This window comes from Taudactylus pleione, unplaced genomic scaffold, assembly GCF_031769625.1.
Source record: "Taudactylus pleione unplaced genomic scaffold, aTauple2 ptg000041l, whole genome shotgun sequence".
NCBI lineage: Eukaryota > Metazoa > Chordata > Amphibia > Anura > Myobatrachidae > Taudactylus > Taudactylus pleione.
Genome location: NW_028284443.1, coordinates 57,811,216 through 57,830,859, shown reverse-complemented (window position 1 = coordinate 57,830,859; position 19,644 = coordinate 57,811,216).

Below are 19,644 nucleotides of genomic sequence, written 5' to 3'. Positions count from 1 at the left end.
GCCAGGGGGATAGTGCCATAGCATGGGGTATACATAGTGTGGGATCTCCCTGCCATAACTTTACCACCCCTAAACTAAGCCCAGGGGAGTAATTCCTCGGAAAGTGAGGATCCCAAAAATTTTTAATTCGGTCCCCCCTCCTGAGCAACAACCAGCAACCCCTGGTGGCGGTGGGTTCATGGTATGATAATATGGTTCTTTACAGGTCCCAGCAAGCCTGCCCCAGCATGCCGGCACTTGGAGAACCACAAGTGGCTACATGCCCGGACATTAAGGGCCCGCTGGCACCTGTAGGCCACCTGTACAGCAAATATTAAAATAAATACCAGACACTTAATTTTTTAATAACAGATTATCTAATGGCATCTTCACCTCGGGGGCAGCAGCCCTTGAGCTCTTTTGCATGGTCGTCGCCTCCCCAGGGCTTCCGGCCAGCCGCTGCCTCGTGCTGGCTTATGTTATTGCCGTGATTGGTTTGCAGCATCCATCTTGAATATATAAAATTTGCGCTGAGGCATAATTTTTTTAAATTGGAATCAGGGACTGGATATTCTCGGGTACAGGCCTGCCGCCATGACAGGTATCTCCGCCGGGTCCTGACGCTGCTAACACCTGCACCTCCGCCGTATATGCCGCTACCCACCCAGTGATGACAGCGGAGCCTGACTGACAGGGGCGTGCTTTCATGTGGGCTGAAAGCACATCCCTGTCAATGAGGCATTTCTATAGGTGCCGCTTTGCCCTATATTTTTCAATGGGCGTCTACAGCCTATGGCATGGCTCTGCACCCTGCTTCTGCACTTTTTCTATTGTCAGTTGATTTTAACTGTAGAGATACTAGAGAATGTTAGAATAATGCAAAGCAGATATTTGTAGACCACAGAATCTGTGTTATAAATATCTTTTTTGTATTATTTTACTCATTATGACAGGAGAGGCTCTGCCTCCCCTGACTGCACATCCCTGGTAAAATTTAAATCTTTCCCATGCAACCCTACACATGACATGTCAATGCCCCTCAGACCTCTATGTATCAGACTAACCCATATGCCCCTTCAATGTCCATCAGACCACCGCACATGCTCCTACACTGCACCTCAGTCTTCCCCACCTGCCATTAGACCACCCCACATACCCCTGCAATGCCTATCAGACCACCCTACATGCCCCTTCACTGGACCTCAGTCCTCCTCACAGGCCATCAGACCACAACACATGCCTTTTCAGTTCCCCTCAGTGTTCGCCACATGCCATCAGACCACCCTATATGCCCCTTCAATGTCCCACAAAGTAACTGGACAGACCTGGGTGTAGCCTTCCAGCATAGAGTGAGAGAAGAATTCTGGCCACTAGAGAGGAATGCAGGCTGCTGGTATAAGAAAACAGGAATGTGATCTGTGGAGTTATGCAGTGGTGCACGGTCTCTGCTGCAGACAGAGTTGTGTCCAGAGCACCTACTCACAGTAGACCTCTGGGCTGTCCCTCTGCCAAGTCCCTCTCGCAGTATGCTGCTACTAGTAGCCAGGATATATGGAGGAGAACACTAGTTGGCAGAGTACAGATAGGAAAAACACCTCTGAAAGTCACATAATATGACTTCCCCTGGCATTTTTTTTTTTAACATGTCTTTCAGGTGAGTATATGATGTTTTGCTATTTTTACCTAAAGTAGCTGACCTGTTCCTAGCGAGTCCTGCAGGGACAGGGGTTGTTCCCTGGGATGGTAGTTGCTAATTTGAAGTAGAAAATATGGGTCTCAGGGATTCATCCCTCTTCTGTGCTTTAGGTATGTTGTCTGGAGCTTATATAGACGCTCCTTGGCTGAAGTTTCATGTCACCCTTAAGAATATCTGTACTCTACCAGTGTTCTTCCCACCTTTGGCGATCAGAATAATATTGTACAGTACATTTTGACTATTTGAAACTGACCTAATGGTGACATATTCGATAAACAAGGAAACTCATGTCTATTCCTGTCACATGAACAACAGAATAAGGGGAATAGATGCTTTGTTGGTGCGATGGAACTTTCTACTTCAGGGTCCACAGGGTGACATTGGGGTATAGCTGGATCCTGGATCCTCGGGCACCACGGAGTTAAAGCTTTCAGCTGCTCCCAGGATGCACTTGGGTCCAACCTCCCCTATACCCCGCCCCCGAGCCACAGGCACCTCAGTTTTAGATGGTGCCCGGCCGGAGTCGGGTCACCCTGCGGGGTGGGCTGCAGGAGCAGCCCCCTAAAGCTTTTAATTTTTTATTTAACTTAGTTAAATTTATTTATTTATTTTTTACTACAGTTTTTTCTCCAGAGCGGCAGCGCTGGGCTGTCTGTACAGACGCCCACGCTGCCGCTCCTTCTCCCTGCTGGCGCCGCGACTCCAGCACTGAACTGGGGATCGCGGCGGGGGAAACCAGAGTCTGTACTAGCCGGACTCTGGTTTCCCCCGGGACTGCTGCCGGAAAACGCCGGGGAGATCAGGTAAGCCGCGCACCGCTGATTAGCGACGGTGCGCGGGTTCCTTTCAAATGCAGTCCCATGCCCCCGGTCTAGGGGACAGACCGGGGGATGCTAGCGGTGGCGGCGGGCCCCCCCTCCAGCGCAGGCATACCCCGCCAGACCACTAGACCACCAGGGTTAATATCGCGGCAAGCGGGATGCCGGCAACCCGGGGGTTAATATGCTAGCCAGGGGAGGAAGCCTTCCCTGTCTAGCGGCTCCTCCCCTCAGCTCAGCGCGCCTTTCAGCACGGAGTCTGGCGTCGCTGAGCTGCAGCTACTCGGCCACTCCTCCTCTGAGGTCTCCAGCGGCCATTTTCTCTGTGGCAGCGCAGATCTTCAGGGAGCACGCGGACCGGTCCCCCTGTGTACCTCTCCCTTGCAAAAGGACAGTGTACACAGCGCTATAGCCCTCCCAGACACTGAATCTGGGCAGGTTGATTGTAGTGGAAAGGTGCAGTGAGTATATCTTCCTGCATGGTATGTGACTTTTGCTAGTGCTGCCTGTCTGTGTCTTTTTTCTACTTACTGTCAGCCTATACCTATCCCTTTCCTTCTCCTACAAGCCCTACAGGTGTGCGGGGGAAAGGTGTTTCTACTGACCTCACCTATATAGATCACGTATTTGTGAGGTCCGTCACATACAGTTGTGTGCTACACGGTGCCATATTGTGGGCTGTTGTCCAGCACACGGGTGAGTGCGCACGTTTTCTTCCAACGTCATGTCCGAGGAGGAGATTGAGCACTCCGGGGCTCCGGTATTGTTCTCCTGCAGGCGCTGTTCTGCAGGAGTGGATAGGGAGGATCTGTCACAGGACGGCCTGTGCGGACGGTGCCAGGTGCTCCCTGGTATGTCTAAACCTCCCATGTCGCAGGAGCCACCATGGGCGATGTTTTCCCAGGTGCTGGTGTCTGTCGGTCCCGACTGCCGCCCCTACTAGGGCGTTGCCCCAGCCTGCCATCCCCCATTCCCCGGGTGTCCCACAATTATTGCAGACTCCCCCGGGGTCTCAGCCTGTTGGTCCCTATGCGGGGTTGCCAATGTATATTCAGTCCACCCCTGTGGCACAACAGGCTGTGGTGCCGTTTCAGGCTCCTGTGGCAGCTCCTCCACCCTGGGTGGATGCGCTTTCCCACACTGTCCAAGATTTGGCGGCAATATCTTCGGCTTTTCAGTCGATGTTGCGCAGTGACTTGCCCTCCGGGGCGTCTAAACGCACAGTCATGGCGCAGGCTGCGCATCTTCCGGATTCTGAGGGGTCCTCGGATGATGGTGAGGTGCAGATGCCTCAGTCCAGGAGGTAGACACTAAGTCTTCCATCAATGTGCGGGCTCTGGTTAAGGCGGTGTGGGCCATTCTTCTGATTGAGGATGAGGCACCCGCTCCCAAGTCGAGGTATCCTAGTTTTAAAAGAGCTAAGGTTACTTCTGCAGCGTTCCCCTTGTCTGATCAGTTGACTGATCACATGGCGGTGGCCTGGCAGACACCCAGTAAGCGTTTCCTGCCACAGAAACGCTTGGCGTCCAATTATCCATTCCCGGAGGCACATTGTAAGAAATGGGAAACTCCGCCTGCAGTCGATTCCCATGTAACACGCCTCATCAGGAGTGCTACTTTGCCATTGCCGTCTATATCCTCGCTGAAGGATCCTATGGACAGGAAGGTGGAGACTTGTTTAAAGTCTATTTATTCTCTCTCAGGGGCGGTAGCCCGGCCGTCCATGGCCATCTCCTGGGTGGCCAAGGCCATTGAGGGGTGGGCCAAAGCCTTGGAGGACGCGTTTACGGATGAAGCTCCGGACGTCCAGAGGGCGTTGTTAGGACAGATGAGAGATGCAGCCTCATACATTGGAGAAGCATCTTTGGATGCTAGCCTGTTGACCTCTAGGGTTTCGGCGGCAGCAGTGTCTGCTCGTAGATCCTTGTGGTTGCGGTCTTGGAGAGCAGACGCGGATTCAAAGAAAGGCTTGGAGGCCTTACCTTTTCATGGAGAATTACTATTTGGGCCGGACCTGGACAAAATAGTAGATACCCTGGCGAAATCCAAGTCAGCCTTCCTCCCTTCAGCTACTACACCTGCTAAGGTCCGGAGCTCGGCCTTTCGTTCCTTTCGGGTTCAGGGCAAGGCAAAGGGTCAGTCCTTCTCGAGGCAGTCCGCACCCAAGACCGCCTCAAAGCCAAAGAAGCAAGCCTGGAGTGCTAGGCGCCCTACTTCCAAGCCAGAAGATAAGCCTTCTGATTGATGGGACGGGCCTCCCTCTGGGGGACCCCAGAGTGGGAGGCCGACTTCTTCAATTCGCCCAGTGCTGGCACAATACCACCACGGATGCCTGGGTGCGAGAAGTGGTCTCCCAGGGGTACGCCCTGTCTTTTCGGCACAGGCCACCTTGCCAGTTTTTTTGCACAAGTCCTTCTCAGGACAAAACCAAGGCCTTGCAGGTTCAGAAGCCATAGAGGCCTTGCTGACGGCGGGGGTCATTATACCCGTACCACAGTCTCAACGTGGGATGGGGTATTACTCTACGCTGTTTCTGGTGCAGAAACCCAATGGCTCTCATCGCCCCATCCTCAATTTGAAGTCCCTGAACAGGTTTCTCAGGGTTCCCAAATTCAGGATGGAAACTTTGCGTTCCATCATTCTGGCGATGGAACCGGGGGATTATATGGTCTCCCTGGATATCCAGGACGCCTACCTCCATGTGCCTATAGCAACATCGCACCAACAGTTTCTGCGGTTTGCTATTCTCCACAACCACTATCAATTCAGGGCTCTACCCTTTGGTCTCTCCACGGCACCAAGGGTATTTACCAAGGTGATGGCGGTCATGGCGGCTCACCTTCGGAGCCAGGGGATACGGTTGCTACCGTATCTAGACGACCTCCTCTTGCTGGCAAGCTCCCCGGAGGTACTGATACAGCATCTCCACCTGACGGTCGCTTGTCTACAGGCGCACGGCTGGTTGATCAACTGAAGGAGACCTCCCTCATCCCATCACAGCGGATGGTTCATTTGGGGGCCCTGCTGGACTCTCGTCAGCAACGGATTTTTCTGACTCCAGAGAAGGTCTCCTCCTTACAGCTGTGGATTCACGGCTGTCTGAGCAGAGGCAGAGTGTCGGTGCACTCAGCGATGAGAGTTTTGGGGTCCATGGTGTCGGCATTCGACATGGTGGAGTTTGCCCAGTTCCATTCCAGGCCCCTGCAGGGGCTGATTCTTTCGGAATGGAACGGATTGCCACACAGGATCCGCTCTCAGATGCTGGTGTTGTCCTCGGAGGTGCGTCTGTCCCTAGCCTGGTGGCTGCAGACAGCTCATCTCCTAGAGGGGCGCCCCTTTTGGATCCCGGAATGGGTTCTGCTCACGACAGATGCCAGTCTCCGGGGTTGGGGGGCGGTGACAGGCTCCTTGTCACTTCAGGGTCGTTGGTCGGCGGAGGAAGCGATTCTTCCCATCAACATCCTGGAACTGAGGGCAGTATACAGAGCCCTGCAGTCGTCCGGCACCGCTCTTCACGGAAGGGCCGTTCAGGTGCAGTCAGACAACGCCACCACAGTGGCGTACATCAATCACCAGGGAGGGACTCGCAGTCGAGCTGCGATGTCGGAGGTGTCCCGCGTCCTGGCTTGGGCGGAGCGCTATCTTCCAGCTCTCTCTGCAGTTTTCAGCCCAGGAGTCCTCAATTGAGAGGCAGACTTCCTCAGCCGTTACGACGTGCATCCCGGGGAATGGTCGCTTCATCCAGAGGTATTCCAACTACTCGTGGACAAGTGGGGGCTGCCAGAGCTGGACCTGATGGCGTCCCGTCACAATCACAAGCTGCCCGTGTACGGGTCAAGGACAAGGGACGCAGGCGCAAGTCTGATAGACGCTGTCGGTGAGATGGCTGTTTCAACTGGCTTACTTGTTCCCTCCGATATCTCTGCTGCCTCGGGTCCTGCGCAAGTTCAAACAGGACGGAGGCACACTGATCCTGGTGGCCCCAGCGTGGCCAAGAAGGCCGTGGTACTCCGATCTGCGGAGCTTGTCCATTGACGCTCCGTTCCTCCTACCTCAACGGCGGGACCTGTTGTCTCAGGGGCCCTGTCTTCACCCGGATCTGGGTCGACTATCTTTGACGGCGTGGCTCTTGAGACAGCCGTCCTGAGGTCTCGGGGCTTTTCTAGCTCCGTTATTACCACCATGCTGAGGGCGCGCAAGCCTGCTTCCGCGATGATCTATCACAGAGTGTGGCACACTTACTTTCAGTGGTGCGAGGCCAGAAAATATGATCCCCAGGTGTTCCGGGTTTCGCGTATTTTGGCTTTCCTTCAGTCGGGTTTCGATTTAGGATTACGTCTTTCCTCACTGAAGGTGCACGTGTCTGCTCTGTCGGTGTGGTTCCAGCGCAGGATCGCTGCTAGGCCGGACGTACACACCTTTTTCCAGGGAGTTTTAAGAAACCAGCCTCCCTTTGTGCCACCTGTGGCCCCGTGGGATTTGGCTGTGGTTCTTCGGGTCTTACAGGGTCCGCCTTTTGAGCCCTTGGAGTCAGTGAAGCTCAAGTGGCTAACTTTTAAGACTGTTTTCCTCTTGGCAATTGCTTCTGGCAGGAAGGTTTCAGATTTGGGGGCGCTTTCTTGTCGTCCCCCTTTTCTGATTTTTCATCAGGACAGAGCGGTGCTTCGCACTCGTCCTGATTTCCTGCCTAAGGTGGTTTCCAGGTTCCACATTAATCAGGAAATTGTTGTACCAGCCTTTCAGTCGCCTGATCTTTCGGCTGGGGAGACTTCCTTAGACGTTGTCCGTGCACTCCAGGTTTATGTGGACCGGACTAGTTCTGTGAGGAAGTCGGATTCTTTGTTTATCCTCTTTGGTTTTCACAAGAGGGGTTGGCCTGCCAACAAACAGACTCTAGCCCGTTGGCTTCGTTCTGTTATTATTGAGGCTTATATGCAGGAGGGTTTACCTGTTCCAGCCTCTGTTAAGGCTCATTCCACTCGGTCTGTGGGTCCCTCTTGGGCTGCTAGACGTGGCGCCTCTGCTGTTCAGCTCTGTAAGGCGGCCTGGTCTTCCATTCAGACCTTTTTGAGGTTCTATGCGTTTGACACCTTTGCCTCTCAGGATGCATCCTTTTGGCGCCGGGTTCTCCTATCAGCACAGGAGCGTCCCCGCCCTTAGTTGGACTGCTTTGGAACATCCCCAAGGTCACCCTGTGGACCCCTATGGACCCTGAAGTAGAAAACAAGAGATATGGTAAGAACTTACCTTTGTTATCTCTGTTTCTACGAAGTCCATAGGGTCCACAGGGCACCCGCCCTGACGCACCTGGCTTCATATGGGCTGTGTGACTGGTCACCGGTTTTCCGTCTCCCATTTCTGTGAGTATGGTTTTTGTGTGTTCCAGTCTTCCTTCTCTCTGTTTCGTCTCCTCCTCCGGCCTGGGCTGCTTACCAGCTGAGGTGCCTGTGGCTCGGGGGCGGGGTATAGGGGAGGTTGGACCCAAGTGCATCCTGGGAGCAGCTGAAAGCTTTAACTCTGTGGTGCCCGAGGATCCAGGATCCAACTATACCCCAAGGTCACCCTGTGGACCCTATGGACTTCGTAGAAACAGAGATAACAAAGGTAAGTTCTTACCATATCTCTTGTTTTCTACTATGGTATGTGTTCCCTCCTTTTTCTCTCAGGAAAGACTTGTTAGAGGCCACAGCAGTTCCGTTTTGGCCTCCCTACTGTGGTTTGCAGTGACTTTGGGAATTCTTCTGGAACAGCTGTGGACTCTGCCACCTCAGCAGGGACTGGTTCTTCATCCAAACCCAGATGTTTTACATTTGAAGGTGTGGATATTTAGTGGCCATTGCTATGATACAATAAATACAGATTAAGTTATTGAGATTCATCTTAAAGCAGCTGCAGCTGTCATTCCCATGCTACTGATCTGTTTTAGGCCGGATTAGACAAGGGCCTTTCTCTCACTAGCCTGAAAGTTCAGGAGTCTGCCCTCAGTGGGCCTGATTCAGAAATGTACGCTTTAGTACAGCGTACGCAGCGGCTGTGCTAATATGCAAAAGCTGCAGGAGGCGTCGTTAGTAAAAACGCAAAATTATAATATTTGCACTCACTGGATCACATGGGGAATGTATTGTGCTTTAGATAGCAGCTGCACGTATAGGAGACCAACCTAATCAACAAGTAAATTATAACGACAAAGTGCTGTGCTTATCTTATGTGTGTTGTAGATCTGTCTCATTAGTAAGAAACAGCTTAAATAAATTAATGTAGGTATTGATGATAATATCTAGTCCAGAGTCAAACTAAATAGTATTTTACTTGGAATCACATATTTTGAGTCCAGAAGGTGCAAAAGTTTTCAGTTCATACATCCATCTCTGTTTTCGTTTATTTTGTGATTATAATTGCCTCCCAACCAGGTGGGTTTAACTTCTTCAATGCCCATGAATTTTAATGTCTCTGGATTGCTATCATGAAATTCTTTAAAATGTCTTGATAGATTATGGTCTTCCAATCCTTTTTTAATATTCCGTATGTGTTCTGCGATTTGGATTTCTAGAGGTCTTGTTGTCCTTCCCACGTACTGGTTATGGCAGGCACTCTCCAGTAGATAATCAGACCTTTACTGTTGCAGGTGAGTCTTTCCTTAATGGCATATAATGGAATATCTTGTGCTGACAATTGGTCAGACATCACAATTACCAGCTTATTGCCAGGATTCTCTTTTAGATACTTATGTTATATGTCTGTTCACTATTGCATGTTATGAGTTTAATTCACTAATGTCTATACTATCTGTGTACTCAATATTTTTATGTGATTACAAGTAAAATACTATTTAGTTTGACTCTGGACTAGATATTATCAATACCTACATTAATTTATTTAAGCTGCTTCTTACTAATGAGACAGATCTACAACACACATAAGATAAGCGCAGCACTTTGTCGTCATTAGTAAAAAGACTCCCACTGCAGACCTCTGTGATCCTCTGCTTGTCCAAAGACGCAGCATCAGATTAACTGTGAACATCTGAGTAGCTCTCACGTAACTCAGGATTACAGGTGAAATCACACTGCTGGGGCCAGTGAATGTGCAGCCACTGGTTTCAGAGCAACCCCTATTTTCTGGAGCGCTGCCCGTCACCGCCCTCAAATGCCAGCAGCATGTCAATCATGCTGTGGCTTTTGGGGCACTGAGTGCGGCATCGCAGAAACAGATCTGCACACGCACAGTGCGGCTCCTGCACATAAACGGATCTGCAAATATCGGAGATGTACATAAATATCAGATTTATGTACATCTCTGAATTGAGCCCCAGGTTACACCTAAAATGGTGTTTCTATTAGCAATCATGCCTGCCCCTCAAGTGGGAGAGTTGCTTGTATTTTCTTTGCACTTTTACTGTTGATTATGCTTAATCCACCCTCTTCTTTCATATATTGCATGGTACATCATTGATCGCAAAATATGCGCTATAGCACGTATTTACGCGCTACAGGCACTAAGGGACCTAGGGTCTGATTCAAAACCGGTCGCAAGCGCTGAGCTCCATTGTGCGCATGCGCGAGACCCGGATAGTGACGGGCAATCCCTTGCTCCGGGTCTCGCACCAAAGGGGGCGTGCTGTCGATGTTGAGTGACAGCACGTCCTCTTTGGTGGGCGGACCGGGGGAGTGGCTGCCCAGACAGAGGTGTTCCCATGAGAACGCCTACCGTTTGGGGGCGGCCCCACTGACATCACAAGTGATGTCAGTGGGAGAGCTTTCGGCTCTGTTTGAGCCGAAAGCTCTCTGGGGCTTGCTTGCGGGTCTCGTCGCAAGCCCGATGGTTGCGATGGTCTTGACCATCGCGACCATCATCCTGGCCGCTCGCATTAGCTGTGGGTGGCAACCCACAGCAATGCGAGCGGCCAGGGGGCCGCTCCATAAAAAAAAAGACGCCCTGATTCAGAGCGAGCGCTCTGTCAGAGCGTTCGGCTCTGAATCAGGGCCCTAGTTTTTAAAAGTCCCCGGGTCCTGTAGGACGCGCTGTGTGTGCGCCGCAGCTGCCGACTCAGTGACCTCCCTCAGTGTTTCCCATCCAATCACCGCTGGCAGGAGTATCTCATCATCCAATTGGTGTCGGAGACCTCCACCTTCCGGTCACGTGACGCTCGTGGGCTCTCTCTTCACGGATCTCTGAGGTGGAGCTGAGCCGCTATTTGCCTTCAGCAGCTTCCCGTTCCCTGCGGTATGTTGGCAGGCCTCCATGCTCAGGTCTGCTGACACCCCTGGGCCGTCCTCCACCAGCCAGGACACGGAGTTAGGATCGGCTGTTGCGAGCAAGCTGCAACTCCGAAGACACTGCACACCCCGGTGCATGGAAGCTAACAGCCCGCCCGGAGGTGGTAAGTACTGATGGGTAATAGCACTCCCACTGCAGCCTCTGCTCACTGGTGCTTACAGCACACTAAACTAGGATCAGCCCTGAATAATAAATAATATTATAGCCTGCTCCGTAGCAAACATTATAAATATCACTCCAGAGGATTACTGTGACATACACTGGGCAGTGTTGACATTAGGGCTAGGAATATTGCAAAATGGATTAGAACATGTAACAAGCTGCTTCATATAATTAGCATTAAGCACATATAGGGGGAGTCGGGGTGTTGCATGTTACAGTACTCCTGCTGCAGCCCCTGCACTTGAACCCTTCAACACAGCACAAATAGCGCTGATATCTGGGGACTGACTGTACACCGAGCCCCCTCATCCATAAGCCGGCGGCCGCTATATTACTTGCCTCGCCAGGAGCGTATACCACACTGTCATCCAGGATTATTCAGACATGAGACTGTGTTCACCATCAGCCATTTAATTTTTCCAACAAGGGTGCTGCCCTCGCACCTTGCCTCAGCCAAAACCCTCTTCGTTTGAAAGCCCCTATCCTTCTCTTTGCCCCCAGTACTGCGCCAGCTGCTATCTACCCTTGCCCCCGCCCTACCCCAGCCCTGTCTGCCCCTTGCCCCCTCCTTGCATTGCAGCACTGTCGCAACCACTGCACTTATACCCTCCCTACCCTACACTGCCCGCCCTACTCCCCTCTACCCCATCTTCTCCCTGCCTTTACCCCCAGCTCTACCCCAACTACTGCTTGCCCTTAACCCCCTGTACCCCAATTGCTACCTGCCCCCAGTACTGTCCCAACTGCTGCCTGCCCTCATCCCCTATAATATGTGATGGGACCCAGAAACAGTGAAGTAGGACCCCGATTTTTTTAAAGTGAGGGGTCCCGGGACCCACAATTTTTTTCGCTCTGCACGATCACTGTACATCCCATACGTTATGACTGTCATGGAGTTTGAAAACTAAATTAAAGCATTTTACTGCTATTTCTAGTTCCCTGGAATATGCAATGGCCATGTTGTCTGTTTATTTTTTTAGGACTGCTTGGGAAAAGTGTGGAAGACACCAGGGGAAAGAAAACAGGTGTTTGTTTTTCCATTCTATTGAATAAGGAGTTAAACCATGCATTATGGCTTCCGTGGAAGCAGTGCTATTTTTCAGCAGGAACTCCGTTCCTGAACCTCTCATTAACTATAACGTAATGTCCTGGGACAAAATGTATTTTCCATTAGATAAGTTTAATCTTAAAGTCCACTTTGAGTGCCTTCTTTTCTAAATATTATATATATTGTTTTTCTATAGCTCCACCCACAGTTCCTGAACTTAGCCCTGCATGACAGTAATAATTATTTCATGTACAATGTGCCATTCAGACCAATGTTTGCCACCTTTGACAACACTGGTTATATTAACTAGAAAATGTGCGGGATATCTCCATCTGTTTATTAGTTGAGGATGCAGTTCAGCATTATTTGCTGCTTAGTCTGCACTACCGCTAAATAATAGCAACTTCTACCATAAAGATATATCTATTCTAGCAGGCCCTCTTGAACCAAAATTGTATTATTCAAAGGGTTTAGCTGTAATTTACTGTAGCAAATAGGTACGTCTTCAGACTCGCATACAGCTAATTGTTTCCTATTGTTTTGTACTCGCCAGCCCAAAGTGAAACATCTAGGAGTAAAGATGGGTACACACCTAGCAGATATATCTGCAGATCGAGTGATTTGCAGATATGTCTGTAAGATGATGGTCGTTCATATACACTGAACGACCATCATCTTCCAGGCAGCCACTGGTCCCGTTGACCAGGGGGCGGGTCGGGGGCGCGTCCGCCCCCCTCCCAGCGGCTGCCGCTCCATGTGTACACTTGATCGGCTGATCGCCCGTACACACTTGCCGATGGACAGATATATCTCTCTCAACTGATCATCTTGGTGAAACCATGCTGCACTGCAGGTGGGGCAGATTTAAAATGTGCAGAGAGATTTAGATTTGGGAGGGAGGTGTCCAAACTGACATCTAAATTGTAGAGTAATAATAAAGCTGTGAAGTATTTGTGGGCTACATGTAAAAGCAGCCAGTATTTACCCACATGCAAACATTTTTTTATTTATTTACACCCCTTGCATTGCAGCATGGTTTGTCCAGGTACACAGTTTAGTGCTATCTCTCTCTCTATTCCCAACTCTGAATCAGGCCCTTAGTTTTATGTGTTTAGTAAAGCAAAGTCCAGTCTGTATTAAGGCTTGGTTTGTATGTTATTCTAAGCAGGTAAGACTCCACATATCATGATAGCAATTATCTGGCTCCTTTGTGTAATAGTCACTGCCTGGGTAATTGCTACTTTCCTTTACCTCCAGCTGCTGGTAATTCCAAGCATTCAGCTTTGACTGGGCGAATGTCCCATATGCTGTCCCTATTTAATATCCCTGGCAAAGGTACCTTATACCCCTTTTACACCGACTTAAAAATTCCGGGTTAATGCAGGGACCCGGGGACCCAACTCGGGGAGCTTGCAGGTTTGGCCACGGGCGATCCCGTGTAAATGGAACTATCTGGGTCACGATGACCCAGATCGTGCTGCATGCAACCCAATTGGGTGGCTTCAGTGGCGCTTGAAGATTACATAATCTCCAAGCATCCACTGCAACGCCGGAAAAGCCAGCTCACTGCAGACCTGGCTGAGGTGTGAACGGTGCCGACCCAGCCATACTCCGGGTTGGCGCCGCAGTAGGTAAGTGTCCGAGTTGGAAACAGGTTCCAAATCCCGGTCCAGACCTGGAATTTCGGTGTAAAAGCAGTATTAGAGTGACTTCTCAGGCATGTAACAAACAGCTTCTCCAAGATGATAATGGGGAATAGGAATAGTTTCTCCGCCTTCCCTGAGTATCAGCGGCTTCCTCAGACCAGCATATGCATTTGCATTTTTAATGTAATATTTCCATTGTTATTATTTTAAAGTGTTTATTCTGTATGCATTCAGACAATAAAGCTTTTTATTAGAGAAGATAAAGAAGAAATACATTTATATATATTTATATTTTTTTAGTTGAACAGCAGTTTCTTATTGGGGAATACCATTATTCCCAAGAGTGTACTTTGATTATACCATCTGCAGTATGCACAAGCATGGATATCCTTAAAACCTGTACTGTTAGGGTGCCTTGAGGACTGCGTTTGGAAACCACTAGTTTAGGGCATTTACATTTTTATGTAGTGTTGAGCCTTCCAGATTTTATTCAGTGGATATCGGAGTCCCCTCTAATTCCATCGCTCCTCTCATCTTTATAAGGAGTCAATCTTTCATAGTAGATTTAAACATGTTGCGGAGGGGTCAGCAGAGCGCTGTGTGACTGTTCAGTTTGGAGATCCTAGTAGCCATCTGTCTAGTACATTGCTATGGGATCTGCTTTGGTGGCCTGAAAGATCATTTCAGCTTCTAATATCAGGGACTCCAGAGGGCATTCGGCAGCACCTGTTTCCCTGATCCTCCACCAGGAGAGAGAGAGCAGGTTGTGGTGGTTTTTGTGTGAGAAGGCTCTCTGTAACTGCTGTACCGCACAATAGTGTTGTCTGTGTTCTTGAGTTATTATACAGCCTGCCCAATGTGTTTTAAATCTTGTTTAACAGGGTTGATCAGCGGGTGCATTAACCTATAAGGAAGAACTGAGGAAACATCAGAGTTTAACAGAATTGTCCCCAATACTGCAGCAGTCTGATTCCTTTGATGTTGTTTCTGTGCTGTCAGCACCATGTTAGGATTATGACCCTATGCCGCTGTTGCCAGCTGTTTAGAATACTTCTATAAATTTGTCTGAGACTTAGGACCCGATTCAAGATCGTTGAATGATTTTTTTTGTTACTGTTATGTGAGAAAATCCCTAAAAACCCCTACGGCGCATATGTCACAATGTGTACGCACACAGGCGCTGTTGCAGCCGGGAAGCATGGTACCAGAAATGTCTTGGAAAAGTGCTAGGTGTTCCTGGGCGGTGACTGGGAGGGAGCTAAACAGGCGCACGGAGATGGTGCGTCATATGGGAGTGAGGCAGGAGTGTCACTGAAGTGTTGCCTACACAGACGCTTCATCGTTCACTGTGGAGGTCATACAGATGGAAAATCTGTACCTGCCATAGGGCTAGTGCTAGTTTTGATGGTGCGACCAATGGCGGCATCTAAAGAACACACCATGCGGTATTACAGGCTCTACAGACGCTCATAATGGGCGTTTCTGTATTTGCACATTCCTATGCACAGCTATACACCAGGGAAGGACTTTGTAGTAACATTGCATAAAGCCTCAGACAGGTGACCACCAAAAGTTGCAACTGTGCCTGCATTCACCTCTGAGTCAGGCCCTACACAGGTCTGAATGTCCCATTTGTTTCCCCCAGGTCTGTCCCTATTTGATTTACCCATTTGAGAGGTGGTTTGATAGGTTCCTTGGGTCTTTATTGCCTAGTCCCAGTAGAAGAGCACTCTTGTGCTGCCACATAGATATGAGGCAAAGCTCATCTCCTCCACTGATTATAATGCATTACAAAAGCATGAAAATTGATTTAGTCGTTAATTAGGTGCCATAAGTAGTATTTATAAATCTGTTCATTCTCAGTGTTAGCAGGACTCTTGCCCTCCTGTCTACAGTGTTTCTGATGCAATGCTAATTGTCAGCAGCTTATGCAAATCAAGTCTTTATGACAAATGTAACCAGAAGCACCAAGCATAGGCTGGGTAATATAACAACCCACTGGAGGCTACAGAATGATTCATGTTGGAAGAGAGTGTGATGCTACTCTTTCAATGGGGACACTTCTGGGCTACTGTTCAATACATCATTTTGTGGTACCTCTCAATTCAGAAGAGCAAGTGCTCATAACAAGCCATTATATCTGTGCCTATAACTACCTCATTTAATGTATTATGAAATCGTGATGAAGCCATAGTCCCAAATTAAAATAACAGAAGCATTTGATAGAAACAACATATCCAGTTACTCGGCTCTCCGTGAGATGCTGCCCAAGGACATTTAATCAGGATTACATTTTTCTGTGACTAATTAAAAAACAAAAATTCTCTTTGGATTGTTATAATCCATGCTGGAGAATGGTCTTACATATTTGCCATCTAGGATGTATTGTAATCAAGGCATATTAAAAAGCTATTGCATGATATGATGATGTGGAACTACAATTGCCAGAATGCATATGACTTCTAGAGCATACTGTAGAAACACAAACTGTTCTGGTGTGACCAGCCCAGCCAGGCAAAGCCTGATGCTGGTTACTGATTATTTTGGAGGACCTCATGTTTACTTAGGATATAGCAGAAATGCTGGTAACTTATTGTGGGTGTGGGGTGTTCAGCCTGTTTTTATGTATTTACTATTTTAATGCAAAGAGAAGACAGTCCTCACCAGTTTTAGTTGATAAATGAAATACTTTTTTTTTTTTTCTACTTCAGGGTCCATAGGGTATCCACAGGATACCTTGGGGTATAGGTGATGACATCAGGCATCGGGCACCATAGAGTTAAGTTTTCAGCCTCCCAGGATGCACTAGGGTCCCCCTCCTATACCCCGCCCCCGAGCCAAGGCATCTCAGTTTCGTGTGGTGCCCAGCCAGAGTCTGATGCACCTGCTAGAGGGGGGCTTAGAAGAGCCCCTGAAGTTTTCTTCATTGCAGCTGTGGCTGCACATCTGGAAGTACAGCATGGACAGTCAGTACTGACGTCCATGCTGTCTTCCCTACACCCCCGCTGGTACCAGAACGCCGGTACCGATCCGGGGATGCTGGTAAGCATCTGGGGTCACAGCTAGCGGTGACCCCAGATGTTTTGGACCATGGCCGGATCTAAGGGGGACAAAGGTAAGCAGCAGGGGTCCCGCGGTGGGACCCTGCTGAACATGGTCCAAAAGTCCCCAGGCAGGGGGCTCCCTGGGGACTGGCTGCAGCGTGGAGCCAGATATTAACCTGTGCTTCCACTACCCCCCTGGGACAGCGGACCGCGGCAGAGCGGTAGTGCTGCGGCGTCCCAGGGGTTAAATGCATGCCAGGGGAGCGCGCCTTCCCTGTCTCACAGCCGGCGCCTCCTCCGCTGCACACAGCCCTCTCTGCACACGCCGACTGGCCCTGTGGCAGTACTCCTCCCCCAGGCCAGCCTCTATGCTCCTCGGTGGCCATCTTCAGAACGCATGGTGAACGCTGCTGGAAGCCTAAGATCGGAGGCATCGTGGTCTGGGTCCCCCCGCATACCTCTCCTCCACTTGGTCAGGTCTGTGTATGCAGCGCTGTGTCCTACCAGATTTTGTGTCTGTGTAGTTGAGTATCAGCGCTGATAGTGCAGGATTTATTTTTCTGTGCATTGTATGTGACTGTGCTAGCGCTGCTGCCTGTACTTTGGATTTCTTACTGTCAGCCTTATCACTGTCCCTGTTCTTTCTGCTAAAGCCCTTGCGGTGCGGTGCTGCAGGGTGGTCTCTCGCTATACTAATGAGTATTGTGAGAGGGGTCACATACTTTCCACCATCATGTCTGAGAGTGACTTTCCTCTCCAGCTTCAGTGTAATATGTGTAAAGTACCTATAGCGGAGGGGGAGGGTAGTGCGGAGGGCCTATGCCGGCAGTGTTTTTTATTGGCGCGGCCAATTACGGTCACAGCACCGGTACAGGAGCCGCCCTGGGCTTGTTTCGCTAAGGCGCTTAAAAACCTTGGTGGGCCAGTTAGCTCCGCAGCCCGCGTTCTCACAGATGGGATTGTCCCAGCAATCAGTGGTGTCGTCACCCATGCAGGGTTTCCCAAGGCAATTAATGGTACCCCACAGTCTCCCTATTTCCCCTCCCCCAATCTCTCAGGAGCCTGCGTGGGTTAATTCCCTGACTAGTTCTGTACAGCACTTGTCGGATGTGTTACAAGGGGAGTCTGTGTTGCGGCCACATAAGCGGCCGGTGGCGTCTCTGTCTGCTCCTTATGAGGATGACGAAGTGACGTCTGATGATGGGGAGATTCTGGATCTTTCCGACCAGGAACCTCTCCGTACTAAGGAGGCGGAAGCTAGGTCCAAGATGTATATTCCTGGACTTATTCGGGCAGTCCGCACAGCCTTGGTGATTGAGGACGTAGATCCTCCGGTGTCCAAATCTAAATATGCCTTTTTTAAGGATATTAAGGGTGACGCCACAGTGTTTCCTCTTTCGGGTCAGTTGGTGGACCATTTAGAGGAGGCGTGGAAACAGCCTGGCAAACGATACCAGCCACAGAGGCGTTTGGTGGTGGCTTATCCGTTCGCGGATAATTATTTTTCTAAGTGGGAATCCCCTCCACAGGTGGATTCTCATGTGACACGCCTAGTCCGTAGTGCCACATTACCTATGCCATCCATGTCTTCCCTTAAGGATGCTACGGACCGCAAGGTGGAGATCTGCCTAAAATGCGTTTATTCCCTTGCAGGGGGGGGGGCAGCTAGGCCGGCTATGGCCATTTGCTGGGTTGCCAGAGCTATGGAGCGCTGGGCTGACACTTTGGAGGCATTCTTTGATTCCGACTGTTCGGCTGAACAGACGGAGTTGATCGGCAATCTCCGGGATTCGGCCACTTATATCAATGAAGCGGCCTTGGATATCAGTACCCTGGCGTCTCGCATTTCTTCGGCAGCTGTAGCTGCTCGTCGCACCTTATGGTTGCGATCTTGGAAGGCGGACGCTGATTCCAAAAAGTGCTTGGAAGCGTTGCCTTTTAACGGAGAAGTTCTATTTGGTCCGGACCTGGACAAAATTGTAGCCACACTGGCGGCAGCCAAATCGGCATGTCTCCCGTCTGCTGCAGTTCCTTCAGGTTCAGGTACGTCGTCCTTTCGGCCTTATAGGGCCCAGGGTAGGCCTAAAGCACAATCCTTTCCCCGACAGGCTGGCCCCAAAAAATCGGCCAAGCCCCGGAAGCAGGCCTGGAGTACCAGGCGTCCGGCCCCTAAGCCAGATGACAAGCCTGCGGCCTGACGGTCCGGGCCTCCCTTTCAGACGGAACAAAGCCTTGGAACTGCGGAAGGTTTTGCACACTATGCTCCAGGCTGGAGTTATAGTGCCTGTTCCATTCTCCCAGAGGGGCCAGGGTTTCTATTCCAATCTCTTTTTGGTGCAGAAACCCAATGGGTCGTATCGTCCGATACTCAACCTCAAAGCTCTCAACAAGTCTTTGCGGGTGCCAAAGTTTCGGTTGGAGACCCTGCGGTCCATCATTCTGGCGCTGGAACCTGGGGACTACATGGTGTTGTTGGACATACAGGACGCTTACCTGCATGTCCCTATTCTTTTACGCCATCAACAGTTCTTCAGGTTTGCAATCCGCAGCGACCACTTTCAGTTCCGGGCGTTGCCTTTTGGCCTGGCGACAACACCACGTGTTTTCACCAAGGTGATGGCGGTCATGGTGGCTTCCCTGTGGCTGCAGGGACTCCGCATGTTACCGTACTTGGTCGACCTTCTCTTGGTGGCAGGATCTCCAGAGCTCCTTCTACGCCACTTGGACCTGACCATTGCGGTACTGCAACGGCACGGCTGGTTAATAAACTGGCAGAAGTCCACCCTGATCCCGTCTCAGCGGATTCTGCACCTCGGAGCCTTATTGGACTCCGGACAGCAAAGGATCTTTGTGACAGGGGAAAAGATCTCTGCCTTGCAGTTGAGGGTGCGCAGTTGTCTGCAGAGCTGCCGGGTGTCTCTGCATTCGGCGATGAGGTTACTGGGCTCATAGTGTCGGTATTCGACATGGTGGA